We start from the raw sequence: 18,776 nt of genomic DNA, 5'->3' as shown, positions 1-18,776 counted from the left end.
ATTAACAATATGTAATAAGTACAAATAAATTAAAGGAATAAATATAAATTAAAGGAATTACCATTCACCACAACAAGAAATTTCTATATATATTACCTATTTACACACTCTAAGATATTGTGAATTCGTTTATTGCGATAGGTGAGCTTGCTGGTCATTAACTAACTTTGCAAGCCCTGGAATAAAGCTTGATCTAATTTTATTTCTTTTTTATAATTGTTTTTGAGTGATATCTGCTTTTTAGAATAACAATTACATAAAACCCTACTTTGCAATAGTATGAAGCTGTAAAAAGGATCTTGCACGGCTAAAAAAATTCTGGTAAAATAACCGTAACTGTACGGTAAAGGCACGTAAACACCCTACACTAAACCCTATTTTCATTCTTTCCTCAGGCCTAGTAATTAAGATTGCAATTTTTTTTAAAAATGTTCAAAGAAACAGAATAGCAGCAAACTTTTTGCAACACAAATTGGAAAAAAAAATTTAATATTATAGAAGGAAAATACTAAAACTAAAGGTTTTCACTTACTCCTCGAAAAATAAAAGCTAGAAACTTTAGTTATGGGATTTAGGTCCTAGGAAAACAATTTTGTTTTATCCTCAAAAGTCGATTTTTATGTTACATCTTACACTAGTACAAAAAAAAATAACTTCATCGGTTTGCAGTAAAGAAAAGCCAATACTTATATTTTCGAGTTCCGGTTTACCTATATTTGCAGCACAGGCTCTTGGGAACGATTTTTCTACCACGGAAGTGAATGTATAAACTTAAAGAAACCTTTTATTCAATAAACTAACTTAACACTGTTAAAGAAGATTGGTTGGAATTATGCTTTTCACCGAAACATTGTTGTTCAAGCAATATTTTTCTTTTCATTTATTTAACATATTAAAAAATGAATTTTACTGAAAACAAACAATTTTCAATTTTTATTTCGGAATTTCAACTAGTAATTTTCTATAAAATTTATTTATTTATCTTCGTTAGAAACTGAACTTCAAAAGCAAAGTAATTCAGAAAAATAGTAACAAAAAAAAATATTAGATCTAGAGATAGTAAAACTTTACGCATTTAATAACAAGCACCATCTAGTCGATAGAGATGGTTATAGTTAATAAGAAAAACATAAAATTTATTGCAAGATCACTTATAAATTATTCATGGATTCATGTCATTAAGGAATAGTGTTGTTGGTGTTTTTTTTTTTTTTCATTTTTAGGCTTTAATTCAGGTATAAAGTCAAAATTTAGTTAAAAGCACATGTTTTTTACTCGTAAGAACCAAGCAATATGTAATGGTTGCACTGGGGAGGGGGATTTCTGTTGAATGAGATTTTTTAACTGATCTTGGATATTTTAAAGTAGCTGATTTAAAATCCACAATCGGTTTCTCCTTTCGCTCTACAATATGATTTATATTTATTTTCCCACCATTTTTTGAAAAATACAAGTTTGAAACTGCTATATATAAAACAGGGGATCGGATAAATGTGGCAACAAATTTCTGTGGGATTCATCAGAATTAAAAGTGCTTAGGAACCCATGCCCGAAAATATCATCAAACGCCGCTAGGGGCTCCCCCACCCCCTATTATAAACTGTTTCTTTGTGTGCTTATGAACAAGTCATGGGTCATTCTCACAAACAGGTGATTTTTTAAATCCCTGAGCAATAAATATTAGGAAATACGGCAGATTTCTTAATATTTTTCTTCATCATTTTTCGTAAAGCTCTAACTACCAAATCATATGCATTTCTGCTAAATGTATTTAATATTTCATTTTTATTTTTTAATAAACATAACTTAAAAATCCCCTCCATGGACGTCCCTACGTCTGTGACACAAAATAATTTTTATTGGCTGTTCAACCATTTAAATGTTATTTTAACGATTTTTGTAGTTTTACCTAGTTAAATGTTTATAGTAACTTTTTATTTAATATTTTTTTTAAAAACAAAAAATTTTGTAACGTAAATGACTAGTAAACTTTGTCCATCAAAAATGAAATCACCCTCCATGGACAATTAATATAGTTCGGTAAATATGCAATAAAGGACAGCATATGCGAAATCCCTATAAGACAGCTGCTGGGAGGGGTAACTCTTCAATTTTCTAATGTTAACTATCAGTTGTTTTTGTTCTCTTCGGTGTCAGTTTTGGATTGTTGTGTTCAACTGGGGTTTGGCAAAGTTCTCACCGTATACTCCGTGGACATCATAAAGAAGGTAAGAGAAAATTATTTTATTTTTGATAGATGAATTTTAGATTGCAAAAATAGCATATTTAATAAAAAGAACTGCCCCATTTTCGTAACTTTAAAATTAAAAATCAGAAAAAATCAAGAACTAGTTTTTGTCTCCTCCGTGGACATAACAAGTCCACCGAGGAGAAGACACAGTCAATGGAAGAGACAATGTGCTAAATAGCCATAATACAATTTTAATAATTAAAAAACTATTTTCTTTTAATTGATATTTTTTTAAATGGAACAAATGTGCTAATTTGTTTGTATTTTTAAAGAAAATCAATTAAGTTTAACTTTTTCTTATCGGAGAAGTAAATATTGGCAATTTTTCTAAATAATTTCTGTGATGTATAACATTTTTTTTCTCTTTAAATTTTAGGAAAAAAATGGCAAAACCAAAATGTAAGAAAAGAAAGCAATCAAATGTTCAAATGCAAAAGAGAAGGGAACAGAAAAAACTTAGTATGAGACAAGCTAGACAGAAATTAAAAGAAAACCTTATATTGTTTGAAGAAAGTAAAAAAAAGAGCAAGAAACTTTAAAATCTGTATCAGAAAAAGATTTAACAGAAAAATCGTGACTAAATGTACTTAAATTTCCAGAAATTGATAGAGCAAGCCGTTTGTGCCCAGGGAAAAAGGAAACAATAACAAGAAGAAAAGAGAAAAAACGAAAACCTTATTTGGATGACAGTATGCTTAACTTACATAAAATGTTCACAAAAGAGTACCCTCAACACTCAACTTTCATGTGGAATCTGAATTTTTATTTCAATAGTCTTTACATTTTAATTTATTAATATTCAGTATGAGTTACTTAAAAAATTGTACACCTAGCTTAAAAATGGATGTTTCCTTTAATAGCAGCATGATTAATCGGAAGTAGCTCTATCTCTAATAATGAAATATTTTATTATTTACTTATTAATGTTAAACTCATATCAGTTGTACCCATTAATTAATGAATTAGTCTTCATTGATATTTTATATTTTATAACATAAAATGTATCCTCCTTTGACTATTACATCTCCTCCGTGGACAAGGCAGAATTTAAATAGAAAACTTGACCATTATTATAAGAACATATAACAAAAATAAATAAAGGCATTTATGTAATTTTTATCACTTTTTAATTACTCTAATTTAAGAAATTTTCTTTGTCTATTTATACCTTTTCAGTGAGAATGACCCTCATAATAGAGAAACGCTATAGCCATGTAAGATAACATTTCCGGGCATAGTTTCCTAATCAATATTAATCCTGATGATATGCCCTAACTCCTAGATAAATGCTCATTTATTACCCTAACTCCTAGATAAATCCGCATCATTTATCTGACCCCCTGTTACATATAACGTTACTAAACTTATACATTTCGACAAAAAAATAGACTGAAAGTGTAATTTTAAAAGGAAATCTGAATCTTTACGAGCAAAAACTAATTTCGATTTAAAATCCAAACACCAGAGTTAAGCAAGGGCAAGTATTTGTGTTAGAACAACAAAAAATTCACTCTGTGTAATGCTAAAGTGATTGTAATAAACATGGTTTTTTAACTATAGAAACTAACCAGTAATTTCGAAAACTAGTAACATGTAATTAGATCTATTTTTATGCTATTAAAAATACAGACCAAAAATCGATTATGTCATTTTCTATCAACTCTCAACTAATAAATGCTTAAGGCAAATTGCAAGAAGTTATTGTCTGCTAAACTATGAGAGCGAATATCGGGAACTCCCCTAATTAAATGACTGTTAATTGAATTGACGAGAAAGCTCTTAACTCACTTAAGCGATTATTAATTTTTATACTCAACTTCACCCATTATTAATTTAATAACTAGCTTACTGGACGCAATATTTTTAGGAAGACAGGTCGAAGAATGGAAACCCAAGCACTTCTTACTAGATAAAAAACGTCACTTCATTTTCTTAAGAATCATACAAACTAAATATTGTTATTAAATGTATTGTAGTTTTTGTGCAGCTGGTAACGTAAGTAAAATCAAGCATTAGGCATTGCTTGATTTTTAAAAAGTTGTAGTCAGAGGGTAGTCTTAATAGTGGCACAATTTAGGAAATCATTAACTTAAACGCGCAAAAAGTAAACTTTAGACTAGAGACTACAGTATTAAGGCCAGATTTGTTTTTAAATTTATAATAAATTTGCATAACTTTATTTGAAAAGTATAGAATTAATATCGTCTAATGCTGTAACTTGATACTTTGAATCCGGACAGCGATTATTATTAATTTATAGTAACCTATTGAGCCATTTGCAATAAAGGTCTAACAAGTTGATAATGCCATCTCAGAGAATCTAATTGCCTAATACAAAGGCAAATTTCAAGACAATTATTAATACGCTGTTAAAATTTTCATTTTTAAATTATGGTAAAATAACCATCAGCAAATCTGTCTGTCCAATTAACCATGAAGTTTAAGGTAAAATACACTTTTTACCTTTACGGTTTTGAAACCGTTTGCAGCGAGTATGGTTATAAAACCGAGAACACAAAACTATACGGTTTTTTAACCATTTATAATTAGCATAGTTTTAAAACTGTAAAAAATTTAACAAGACACTAGCATCTAATCTTTTTGTTAGATAATGGACTTCGGAGAGTGTAGGACAATGAGAACTTCTCATATGAAAGAAATGGAAAAAATATTGCAGCGTCAAAGCTGGGAATCAAACCTCAGTTCTGTTGAACATGAGACTGACAGATAAACCTTCTCGGCTGTAATATATACGCACAATCGATGGCAAAATAACTATTAAAAAATTGTTATTTAACCCTTTTTCAGAGAATTTTCTAACAGTGTAAAATGATGGAAGTATTTCTTTCTTAGCATTAAATATTTGTAAAGCTAATTATTAGTCTTCCTTCAGCTAATAAATTCACAGCTGCTAATGACAAGTATTTATAAAGTCGGGGCTCTACAAAAACAATCTCACTCATTTAAGGTTCTATGAACGAAAAAAAATAGGAACCGATGCCCTATGTATTATTTTTCACATTTTGTATGCCTGCTCTTTGCTCTTCTACTTTGATCATAATTTTGAAACACCCTGTATGTACATGAATATAGTATCTATTTTTTAAAAATATTGAGAAATCAATCATCACTGCAAAATTATTTAATTTTTTTTTTTATGATAATAGAAAAAAATTTGAATCTTTTCAGTATACTTAATATTCTGTACTCCCACTGTGTTCTAGCTCAACATTCTGATAACCACAAAAAGAAACAAAACCATACTGCTATATGTAAAATTTTTATAATATGAGCGCAATCCTAGGTTTTGCTTAAATATATTAGTTTAAAGTATTAATTTAAATCTAGCTTAAAACCAAGTTTCATAAATAATAAATAACTCTTTTCGAAAATTGAAAATTTCAAGAATTAATTCTACTGTTTTGTCAACAAAATAATTGCTCAGTATTTTTAGTTGAGAAAAATAGCAGATTTCCAGTCTGCACATTTCGCAAACATCTAATATGGTTCCCGCATACGAATCTGCTAAATTCTGTTTATAAAAATGCAATTAAAACGTGATTGTTATAGAAAATCTAAATAATTTTATTGTAAAATAAGAAAATATATATGTACCAAACAGTATTCTGATGCAAATGCTTAAAGAGAAAGACTAAAATAAGCCAAGTAAACAACATTAATCCTCACATACCAAACGGAACGAATTGTAAAGCTGCCAGCAAAAAGTAACAATAGTTTTCAAGAATATTCTTCTTGTTACTGAATTATACAACAGGCGAACAGTTTACTTGCGTAATATTCAGTCGATAAGCATGGATAAAATAAATAAAAATGTTTTCTTTTAAAAAAACATTATTTTTATAAACCCAAACTCATGAACTTATTGTAAAATAGTTGTTTTGTTAGTTTCCAAAAAAAGGACTATAACGAAAACATATTTAATACTAGTTTCAGAACGGTGACAGTTTCCAAACAATATCAATGAGCCAAACATTAGACAAGTACTATATGTGATGGCTGGCGCAGGTATTAAATATCAGAAGAATTTTATTTCAAAAAATTGAATCCTTGTAAGAATATAATTTTTGCTGAAGAAAAATGAAATTTAGATGTTTTCAATGGAATTTTAAACTGTGAAGAAGTAGAATTACCATTCCATTTCAAATCCACCCTCATCGGATATGAGCAGATGCTACATTATATGAAACAAGAATTTGTAGAAGAATAATAACAGAAAGAATAAATAACGCAAAGATTAGACAGAGAGCATTGAAAAGAATCCTTCATTCGTCCTTCATTCCAAAAAACATCACGGATTTACACCGAGGAGCCATTACATTATGACAACCCTGCTAATAACACGTAGGACCAACTTTAGCCCTCAAAACTGCTAACATCCGCCGTGGCATTGATTCCACGAGGTGCTGATAGGTAGTCTGAGGTATCTGGTACCAAGTGCTCACCAACTGATCCTGCAATTCCCTCACATTGCGAGGGGGTAGCGTGGCAGCACGAATTTGGTTTTTTAAGTATGACCACAAATGCTCTATTGGATTAAGGTCAGGTGAATTTGGGGGCCAAGACATGACTTGCAAGTCACTGGAATGTTCCTCGACGATTCGACCCTTATGACATGGTGCATTATCCTGTTGGTAAACACCATCCCCCGCAGGAAAAAATGTTGCCATGAATGGGAGAACCTGGTCTGCGACTATGTTCAAGTAGCTTATAAACGTCAAGGATTGTTCTATGAGGATTATGGGTCCTAATGTGCCTCATTAAAACATTGTTCCTGGGCGAGAAACCATGAAAACCTGGGCGAGCCCATTGTTATAGATGCAGGGTGGTCATAATATAATGGCTCTTCGGCGTATATCGATAACTAGACCATCTCATTTAAATAAAATTTTAAGGTACGGATTTTTACAAAATAGAAGAACAAAAGTGTACTATTGACTGTAGTGAAATAATGACAATCATTCAATAAGTTAAAAACATTCCAGCATAATTTTAACGATAATTGAACTTTTTTCTAAATAATGTCAGCAGTGTTAAAAAAAATAATCTATTTAAATTATTCTGTTTCCGAACAGGTGCGACTACTGAATAAAAGATTTAATGAATATTTCGTGAGAGAACGGTCATATTAAATGCTAATTTTGTTATTAAAAGATGGGAAATGTACTATATTACTTCTAGCACGACAAGGGAAAGGGTATCCATTTCCGTTCTGAAAATGAATTTGATGTCATTGTTTGGTTTTCATTACAGTAATTTTAGAGAGACTTAATTAAACTTTCATGAAACAGAAACTTCAGTAGTATTCGTGATGTAAAATTTTAAACTAAATCAGATGAAAGTGGAATATATTGTTCTCCTAGCGAGCATAAAAAAATCGATGTCTATTGACTCTTATGGCACACTGTAACTACACTGTTTAGTGTTGCCGTAAACTGTAATTTTTTGCAGTGCATGAAGGGACATACTTTATTTATTTTGTCACTGTTACAGTTTCAGTCATTTGTTTGTAGATATTTTTGTTTGTTTACTGACAACGCATATTTTCACGAGCATTTGATTCAATGCAATGACTTTATGAACCGTTAATTTAAAAACAGGCGTAATTTTGTAACGTATTCGAACTATTTTGTCAATTTTACATGATTTTATGAGCGATAACTTCAGTTTTGTACTTAAAAGTATATTCAGTTTACTTCAACATCGAAAATGGTGGCAGCTATGCACTAAACATTTTATAGTACGGAGAAGTGTATTCAAACCAGACATTTAAAGCTGCAGAATTTATCATATTTTTTCCTTTTAAACTTAAAATGTTCTCAATTATAAAAATAAATTAAAAAATTTGAGTGTTTTATTTTTGAATTTAGCTGACCAGGTGGCTGAGGGGTTGGCGTGACTGATTGCGGAGCCGATGGTTGCGGGTTAGAATCCTGCTCAGGGCATGGATGCTTCTTTCTCTCTGTGTTCTATGTCCTTTCTCCCTTGTGTGAATGTGACCCACCCTATAAACGGGTCTGTGGTTGTGTGACGTGGGCGACGCTGCTCCACCGCCGTGACTTCGCCACAGGTGCCCACTGGGTAACGAGAAGAGAGTAACAGTTTTGGCATAAGAGGCCAATGGAACAATACAATCCAAGTGTCCGCCATTAAAAAAAAACTGAATTTTTTTTTTCTTTTAACATTTCTTGATGACTTATTATGGCATCGCACTCGTCCGCTACACACGCTACGTTCTTTGCTTTAGTGAATTCGCCCTAACTTAAAAATAATATTCAACTTTATAAATTATTTTTCGCTTTGTATTTTGTCGCTTTCAAGATAAGAAATGATTCTAACTTTAGCCGCCTTCAGTGGAGCTGAAAGTCATCTAATCAAACTTTGTCTAACCCCTTTATTGTACCTAGATACTGTTTATATTTACCACAAAGTTAAGATTTATGAAATTATATTTTTATTTCCAATGAGCTGCACAATCAGTCTACCCGATGAGCAGACCTAGTGCGTTCTCCAGAAGTGGTATCCACTCTTTCAGGACCACCACAATGGGTGAGATACCGTTGGCCATGTTAATTGGGACGTCTAGTTTCTGCCACACTAGATGGCAGCACCGAGACTCTATTTGGATGCTAAAGTGCACTAGGAATTTAATTTTGCCGGAAATGCCAAGAGCCAATAAGGCACTCCAGGGATCTCTTACATGCAGCATAATCATACGACATGGCCGATAAGGATTTTCTTCATTTCGAAAATCCGGTGTCTGGGTCGGGGATCGAACCCGCAGACTGCGACAAACCAACTGCGCCACCCAGCCACTTTGTGAAATTATATATTAACACTATATGCTTTATCCAGAAACCAGTACGCAAAAAAACAGAAGAAAATAACAATATATTTAAGCAAACAAAACTTACGTTCTGGTAGCAATAACTAACTTTTTAAATCAAAGGAAATTATCAAAGCTAACCGCATAAATCAAAATTAAATGTAACGACTTAAAATAAATATTCATAAAAAAAGAATAAATATTTTGGTCTCAGTAGTAATACAAATCTAATTATCTTAATTAACTTTTGTGTCATGCTTTCGGCATTTTACGCAAACATGTAAACATATATATAAGGCAAAACTTAAAGTGAATTGCTTTGAAATAAAATTACGCTATTCAAACTTGTTTGGATGCAATTTATTATCATGAGACATTTAATTAAATTAACTACTTTTATCAGAAATGAAGTATTATTCATTTATATATGCCGCCTTTATTTAATTATTGTACTCGTGTCTTCAAACAACATAATTTTTTTCTAAAAAAAACAATAACTTATTTAGTTTACAAGTACAGGAGAGTTTTCAATAAAACCTTATATTATACTCTGACATTATTCTTTAAGGATTCTACTAAGGATAAAGGCTTACTACTTTGGAATGCGATGACAAATAACTCTCAGATAAAATTTACTTGTGAAATTCTTGCTTTTGTAATTATAGAAAGAGTAGAAATAAATTTTGCAAATTATTATTTTTATGTATAATTATTAAATATTAACTAATTAAGAAATTACACCTGTATTAATATACTCCTACGTCAATTAAATAATATTCTTTTAGTGTATTCGCTTGAAATTATGCTTTATTTTTAATTTATAGGAGAGAGGGGGCTAGTGTCTAAATTGGGCTACAGTGGACATCAAGAATAACTTGTGCCAAGTGGTCAATTAGTCAATCAGCCTATCAATTGGTATATCAAAATAAAAACTCCAACATTTTACGAAGCTGCTATTTTTAGCGAAGATCAGGCCGTATTTTTCTTCCACAGTGTTATAGAATATTACATAAAAATTAGCATTACATTTTTAATTTTTCAGACCTTGTATACATATATTGGATTACTTGTTGCACCGTAATGACCACCTGAATTATATTTTTTGAGTCCTTAGCAAAAATAAAGTTTTTAGAAACATCTGAACATCTAGTGCATTTTAAATAGGAGTATCATCATCACCTGGCACTACAACCAAATCAGAGTTATAGCCTCCTTTAAGATTTTGAACTTTTCTGTTGATCTTGTAGTTGGTAATTTTAAGAAATTTCAAGTTCTATCTACTCTCTCAATCTAGTTTTTAAATCTTGACAATCCCGGTTTTCTTCACTTCTTTCCCTTCTTTTATTCACTTCCCGGTCACTTTTGTCCGAGTTCATTTATAGGATATATCCAAACCACTTGGTTTCTTTTTATTCTTATGGTTCTTTAAACCTGACTCTTTATATTTATCATACATCCTTTTATTCTATTTTATAACCGACGTTGAACATCCGACCCAATTTTAACTTTACTACTACCAATGTTCAACTCCGCACCCTTGTAACTTTGAACCCAATCCAAATGGTTGGTATGAACCGGGTGTGGTATTCGTATCAACCAGCCGTCGTTAGGTTTCGAACCCGGTCACCTCACTGGGAGGCGAGCGTTCTCTCTCCTAATATAACTGAACTATTATATATCTCCTACAACATTATTACGGCTCTTGCAATAATAGTTATAATTATTAGCTATAAAATATAGCTATAATTTGTATAAGGCAGAATTAATATTCGTCTTCTGCCACAGGGTAGCTAAATTCAACGATTGTCAATAAAAAAAATTAATTGTTTGAACTAGTCCGCAGTTGCGTTACGTGGAGAGGAAAACCTCCCACCGTTAGTCTGACGGTAAAGGGACACTAACCCATGATCTGTCTACCACTGAGAATATTTTACTTCTGCATTGTGGACGGTGTGAGTAGGGTGTGGAATTGGTATCGACCAGCCATCTCTAGGATTCGAACCCGATTCACCTAATTGAGAGGCGAACACTTTATCCCCTGAACTACTACGGCTGATATCTTTTTATTTCAATTTATTTTATTTTTTTTCCACAATTTTAAAACTGTCATTAAGCAGCTGACTCAATTCTAAGTTTACAATTACCTATGCTCAACTCCGTAGCCATGCGATTTTGAACCCAATCCAGAAGACAAAAGAACTCCTGGGAAAAGTACTGGCAGAAATTTGCCTTCGTGGAGGAATTTTTGATGGAACTAACCCATAATTGCGTAATTCCGCTCTTTGGAGATACCAAAAGCTAGGTAATTTTCGTTTTGGTAATGCTTTGAGTAAAATTAACAATGAAAAATAGGTTTGATAATATGGGAAACGTTTGGAAACGTGGTAAGATTTTAAATTTCACCATGATATCTTAGAGTATGGCATATAAATCGTTTATTCGATTAAATTTTACTTTTAAATTTTTTATTTTTTACTAAATGTGTAGTAATTAAAAAGTGTTTTCGATAAACCGTTACAATATGAATGGAAATATTACCTGCTTTAAATACCGTATATATCGGTGTTATTAACCAAAATTATGGGTTTCGTTACCACAAACACCATTACTATACAGTACGTTAATTAAATCAGAATTTTTCTCCCCATGATCAAGCAATCACACTGGCTTTGAATTCTTTCGCCAAACTGTGCTGAAGTTTTTTCTGTTTCTTCACCTAAATATTAATTTACGATCCAGGAATCTAAAAATATATATATTAAGGGTGGTAATCATGACACACCATGTATCTGGAAATTTTACATTCGTAAAAAAATAATAATTTTTTGAGGATATAGAAAATTTTAATAACAGCAACGAAAAAAATTTAAAAACACACGATTCATTCTAAAACCTTTAACATCAACAGACAAATTTATTAAAAAAAAAAATTTTTTTAATTTAAAACATATTTTATTAGCTAGTGGGCGGCGCCCCCTGCTCGCTATCGCTCGCCAATCCCCGAAAATTGCTACGCAATCTTATATGGTTTGCTTCGCAAACCAAGCTCGCTCCGCTCGCTACTAACTTAGGTACATTGCAAATGCACAAAATTCTAAGAATTCAAAACAATCATTCAAATCCATATAACAACTTTCTTTTTTAAAAAAATTACATCTTTTTAGTAAATACTAAGTCAGTAAAATAAATTTGAATTCAAATAAATGACATGTAATTCGTTAAACCTATTAGAAATGTGCTATAGTATAAAATCTTAAGATAAAATTTCTAAAACTGATATCTCTTTAAAAATGTTAAAATCTCTACTATAATTAATCGTCAAATAAATTCATAACATATAAATTCTGGAAAAAAAACGCTTTCGACAAAATACTAAAATCTATCGACAAAGACTACTCACTTCTGCCTAGCTTAATAGTATGAGATTGCCGCAGCTGATAGTGTGATGGCTGACATGTGGTGAGAATGCTCTCTCTGGTAATTTCAGTTTCCGTTTTTAAAAGCGCTGTATGTTGAGTCACCTCAGCTAGATTTGGCATGTGACATTTTTAGCGGCAATCATTGGTCGATTTTCTAGCGTTGCCATTCGGGGAGTTGTAATGAGGCTTTTATTCGTCGCCGTGTAAGAGAAATATATATATAGATTCCTATCATTTTAAAATACGTTCAAACTAAATTAAATATCTTCCTGTAAATTAAAAAAATATTGCAAACAAGCATATTTATTATGCGTATAAGAAATAAAATGGTTAGTTGCTTTAACTAAAATCCCACAAGTCTCACACTACTTATTTTTCTTGATAAAAAAAACGAATTTTATCATTCATAATTAAGTTTGCATTCGCAAAAAACGAAAATAATAAAATTATATCTTTACTTCCATGCAATCGCATCCGGTCACTAACCTTTGAAGATATTGGTAAAAAAATTAAAATCTGTTATCGCCAAGTTGTACCAAGCCCTAAAAATGTTTCATTGATTTCCTTTGCATCTAAGGTATTCCTTTGGAAATATTTCAAGCAATGAAAATAACGTTCCATCGCTGTTTTAATGAAATTAAATAATGAATAATATATCCAAAGAATTTCGTGAATACATTTTATTTTTAAAACAAATACAACAAAAGAATGTGGCTGCGGTTATTTGAATAAAATAGACTTTTTTTTTATAAAAGATAACGCATTGTGTAAGTTTTTTCAAAAATGCTATCTAGCTTTAAATTAATTAGTTTTAAAGTTTTCATTATTTTTATTCTCCAATTTTTTACAGTATGAATATAAATAATTGATAGAAAAACAATAAATATAATTAATTTTCAACTCTGAAATAACGAATTTTTAAACCATGAGTTAAAATAATTAATAATATAAATTGATATTTTGCCGAACGTTTCACTAAATATTTTTCATTTTTTTCATTTCGTGTTTTTTTTCTTTTATAAACATGGTAATGAAAGAACAAAAAGCATATAACATAATAGTAAATTTTAAAAAAAAAATCTTGAAAAAAAGCCGTCAATTCTCATGCTTTATCACTATGTTGCATCCAGTTTTGAAATATAGAAAATGAATTTATCCAGTTTCATGATTGTTTTTTTATGATATTTTAATTTAAAAAAAAAAAACAATTTTTATATCTCTAATGGTAAATTTTCTTGTTTTAAAACCATAGAATTTATAAACATAAATTTCCAACATAACCCCGGAAAATGAGCTGAATTGGTTACTTGCTTTCAGCAAAGATATTGTCCCCATTTCATTTCAAAATAGGATAGAATACTCGCAGCTTGAAAAGAAGATTACTGATGAAATCACATTGTTATAACTAATCACGTGGTTGTGCGTGTTGTGTTAGCATTAGGGATATTTGGCTTTGTTTATTACCACTCTGAATCAATTTTTGGATAAGATTTAATTATGCGTGTGTGTCGAACCTGTTCGGTTGCTGAATCGTGACATCGATTGACACACGCATGACGTCGCTTGCACGTATCTAAATGGAAGAAAATATTAAACAAATAAAACATTTATGATATTAAAATGTTTGACTAATCCATAACAAGTCTTATGTAAATATTCTAAAATAAATGCAACGACACTAATATTTATAGAAAGTAATGAGAAGTAATTCTGCCTTTTATATTACTTTAACTTTACTTTCACTAAATCTTTAAATTACTATTACATTAAGGTAACATCTTTTATTTAATACAGATTTCTAGAAATATACTATTTTCATTTGATTTATTCTTAAAAAATGAAAATAAATTTGAAAACTTATCAGTAATATATGAGCATCATATGAGTGGTTTAGTTTAAAAAGAAATACCAATATTTAATTTGAATATTGCATTTCATTTGCATATATTCTTCTTGTTAAGAGTTTGTCGATTTCTGTCACTAGAAATAAAAAATTTTAAAAAAAGCTTTGAATATTGCGTGTATTATCATCAATTGGGGCTACTTTAAACCATATTTTCATGTTTTCACTTACATATACATCATTATTTGTCGTTCAATAAATTTAATATCAACTAATTAATAAAATATAAGGAAGTAAACGGTACAGATATTTTTAAAAAAATCTTCTTTTTCATATTGTTTTTCGATCTTTAAAATTTTCAACAAAAATTACCAATGGTCGGGGAATTTTTAGACCACTTACTTATTTTAATAAAAGTTGAACTCAATTCGTTTGTTAGACAATTTTAACACCTTGCACAAGAATTTTTGCGAAACTCACACCGCATATGAATTTTAATTATTTAAACATAAAAATTAAATTTTAAAAAGGTTTAAAAAAATCTATTTTTAATTTTATAGCTTTCAAATTTTACTAACTTTTTTCTAACATCTAATCAACCACTCCGAGTGCAAGAGAGCAGCTAGAACAGGGTGATATTTCCCTAATATACATAATAATCAAAATAATTCACAAACCATTCGATAAGTACTATAGGAAAAATATAAATAGTATAATGTAATAATTTACCGCTGGAGGATACCGGATCGGAAATTGATCGTGCTATGGTTCAGATTAAAATTATGATTTAGAGATGGAATTTCATCCCCCATTTAAAACGGGTTGTGACGTATGTGTGTGACGGAAGTCGAATTCTTGGGAATTCTTCCACTGAAAAACTAGAAAAACGCACCCTTTTGCTTTAAAATAGGTTTGTCTGCATTATCAGGTTTCATAAAACAACAACAACAATGTAATAATTGCAATTAAATGTAAGTAATAAGCACATATGGCAACATCAATGCGATAAAAAACGTCATCATGATACTAAGAAAGAAAAAATTTCTGTGTTTTCTCGATTGTTATGACGCTTGCTTATAACATTTATTAGCTTTCAATTGAAGAGTTTCGAGAGATATAGTAATAAACTGCATTTTCAATGTGTCCAAACGGCCGTTTCTGGCTAAAACACCACGATTTCCTTGTATTCATTAAATTTTTTATCTATATAGCGCTGATAGAGTATTCCGGAAGTTTGTTTAGAAGCTTATGTGGAGAAAATACTAAGGAACAGTTTAAAAAAATTTAAAAAAACGCATTTTGAGCAAATGAGTTTCGTTATTTATTGCCTCCAGTCATTCAACTAATTCTTTAATTTAATGTTTTAGGCTTCTTAATGCCTACTTATCACATTTATTTGTTTCTTAATTAAGAAGTTACTTTATTAGTTGAAAAGGTGAGGACCTATTCGGTGAACATCTTTTTATAAATTAGCAGCTTTTAAAAATTGGTGCAGTTTATGTAACTAGAAACTTTATTTGGAAGTAAACTTTTGCGGCAATACAAAATGGTGGCCTATTCAGTAAAATAAAATTTAAAAATGAAGTTTTATCAACTAATAATTAAAAACCAAGAATTATGGGTAGCGGAAACTATAAATAAATACCATTAAATGTTCTTCTAAAGTGGATAAAATAAAAATTTAAACTGGAGTGTTATCGAGCTAATGAGTGTAAAACAAGCTTTTCAAAGTGAGCCCAATCAAAAGTTGACAAATTATAACTGAAACAAATGTAATAATGAATCTACTTGGTGCTGTTATTCTTTTAAAAAAATAACGTTGAATTTGCAATGCTTTCAAATTATGTATAAAATAAAATCTTGATTAAAAATTTCCCGAGGACTTTTTTTAATCATCAAATGTTGGCAAATTATAACTTAAAAAAATACAATCATAAATCGTTTTTTTTTTTTTTTTGCACTCCTATCTTTTGAACTATTCTTTAAAGAAAATAATCTCAAATTTGCAATGCTTGCAAATCTTAAATAAATTAAAAAATACCATAGGGTCTCTTATTAATCAAATGTTTGCAATTCGTAACTTTTAAAAAACCGATCATGAATCTTTTTTCCGCTGTTGTTACTTTTAAATTATTCTTTAAGTAAAATAATATAGAATTTAAAGTGGTTACGAATTATGAATAAATTAAAAAATACCATAATGTTTCTCTTAACTACACTTTATAAAAAAAATTTTGATGTGTATTTCTGCAAATAAAATATTAAAATAAACATTGAAACAAACCCATTCAAAAGTCTCCTAAAATGTAAAAACCTTCAATGCGGATGCAAGACGTTTCATCAGCAACAAATATTCCCTTCTTGAAACAAAATAAATTTAAAGATTTCAAATAAGGCTTTTAAGAACCCTTCGTTTTCTTATAATACCAAAAATGTGAACAATGTTTGAAGTTTCATTTTAAAATATCCATGCCATAAAACTATTCATTTTGAAAGTAAGAATATGTTCTCATTTCATTGAAAAATAAATCAGTCTTAACTCCATTTTATTTTTAAATTCTAAAAGGAAGATTAGATTCAGCACCATATGCAAGACTAACTTTCATTCCTTCGGTTTTTATCCTCAAATAAAAACAAACCGCAAATGATTTCTTTTAATTTTAAATTTAATTCACTTCACTAATTTTAGTATAATTTTATTTATTTTTCTAATTAATACTTACGGTAAAGTAAAATTAGTTTGCGTAGCTCACAACTTTCCTGGAATATGAAAGTTTATAATTGGTGATTAGAACTCTTTTAAAAAAGGTATGTTTCCAGGAATTTTTTTTAGTTTTTTTTTTTAGAATTTTTAAAATTTCAGATTAGGTTCTTTAATCAGGCAGGAAAATAGTTTGATAGAATTTTAAGAGAATGAGCATTAATTAAAAGTTCTTTTAGTTCAATTCCAGTCTAGCGTTAAATTAAAATTAAAAATGTATAATTTTAAAAATGAAATTATTAAAATCAATAATTATTGCCTATGTTTAGAAGATAACTTTCAATGACTGCACAAAATTCATCCCCGAATCGTCCCCGAAAGCAAAGAAAAAAGAGTGATAATATGCATGTTGGTGAGATTATAAGTGCAATACAAAATAAAATAATGTAACCAATAAATGTAACCAACAAATAAATGTCTAAAAGAGCTGTGAGCAACTGACGTAATCTAATGTTTAAATTCGGGCAAATCGACAAATTTAAATTTATTATTTAAATGGTAAAGTCACTCTAGCAGCAGGATGTTTTGCGAAATATTTTTTGCATGGGACAATGTTCGAATCGAAATTCCGATCCATTATTCTACAAAATGTCAACTGCGTTATTTTATTTTCGAAAGAATCAAAATAAAATAATATATTCAAGAAATAAATGTCTAAAAGAACTGTGAGCAACTAACTTAACCTAATGTTTAAATTCAAGCAAATTGACAAAATTTAAACTTCTTATTTTAACGGTAAAGTCACTCTAGCGGCAGGAAAAAGCATATTTTGAGAAACATATTTTGCATGGGGCAATGTTGGAATCAAAATTCTGATCCATTATTATACAACAACTGAAGTGCGTAATTTTTTTTCGAAAGAATCAAAATAAAATTATATAACCAAGAAAGAAATGTCAAAGAGAACTGTGAGCAACTGACTTAATCTAATGTTTAAATTCAAGTAAATTGTCAAAATTTAAACTTATTATTTTAATGGTAAAGTCACTCTAGCAGTAGGAAAAAAGACATATTTTGCGAAATATTTTCTGTACGAGACAATGTTGGAAACAAAATTCTGATCCATTATTATACAACAAGTGAACTGTATAAAACAATTTTTTCGAAGCAATACAAAATAAAGTAAGATGTTTGTAAAATCTTCAGAAATCAAACTTTATATACGCTTTTTTTAAAATTTGATGACTCAGAAATTGTTTCTCAAATTCGGTATTTGTCATTTAAAATTATACTCTATAAAATGTTACAATAATTTGCAAACCTCACTTTTTTCGACCAAAATTACCTTTTTTTAACCAAAATTTTTCGATTAATATTAAACTAAGTAACAAAGAATTCATAAGTATAATTTTTTTTGCACTAAAATATTTTATACAAACGTATTTTATAACTATGGTCAAACAATTTCCAACTTGCTTAAAACGCTTTCGAAATATGGTGAAATACGCAAAATAAGGGATCCAAACTTTCAAACGTTCACTTGACCAAACTATTGGTGTGTTATATTTTCTAGATTGTGGCTACCACCACATCTTGGGAATTAAAAATCCAAATCCGTCGGGGAAAGAATTGGAAATACGTTTTTGTGTCTGATTTCGTATCTTAAAAAAATCATCTGCACTACTTGAAAAGCATATTTACGGGGAGACCTTTGAACT

This window comes from Parasteatoda tepidariorum, chromosome 6, assembly GCF_982258835.1.
Source record: "Parasteatoda tepidariorum strain Cologne lab strain chromosome 6, Ptep-v5.0, whole genome shotgun sequence".
Taxonomy (NCBI): domain Eukaryota; kingdom Metazoa; phylum Arthropoda; class Arachnida; order Araneae; family Theridiidae; genus Parasteatoda; species Parasteatoda tepidariorum.
The sequence above is the reverse complement of the archived record's forward strand: the minus strand, read 5'-3'. Positions refer to the sequence as shown.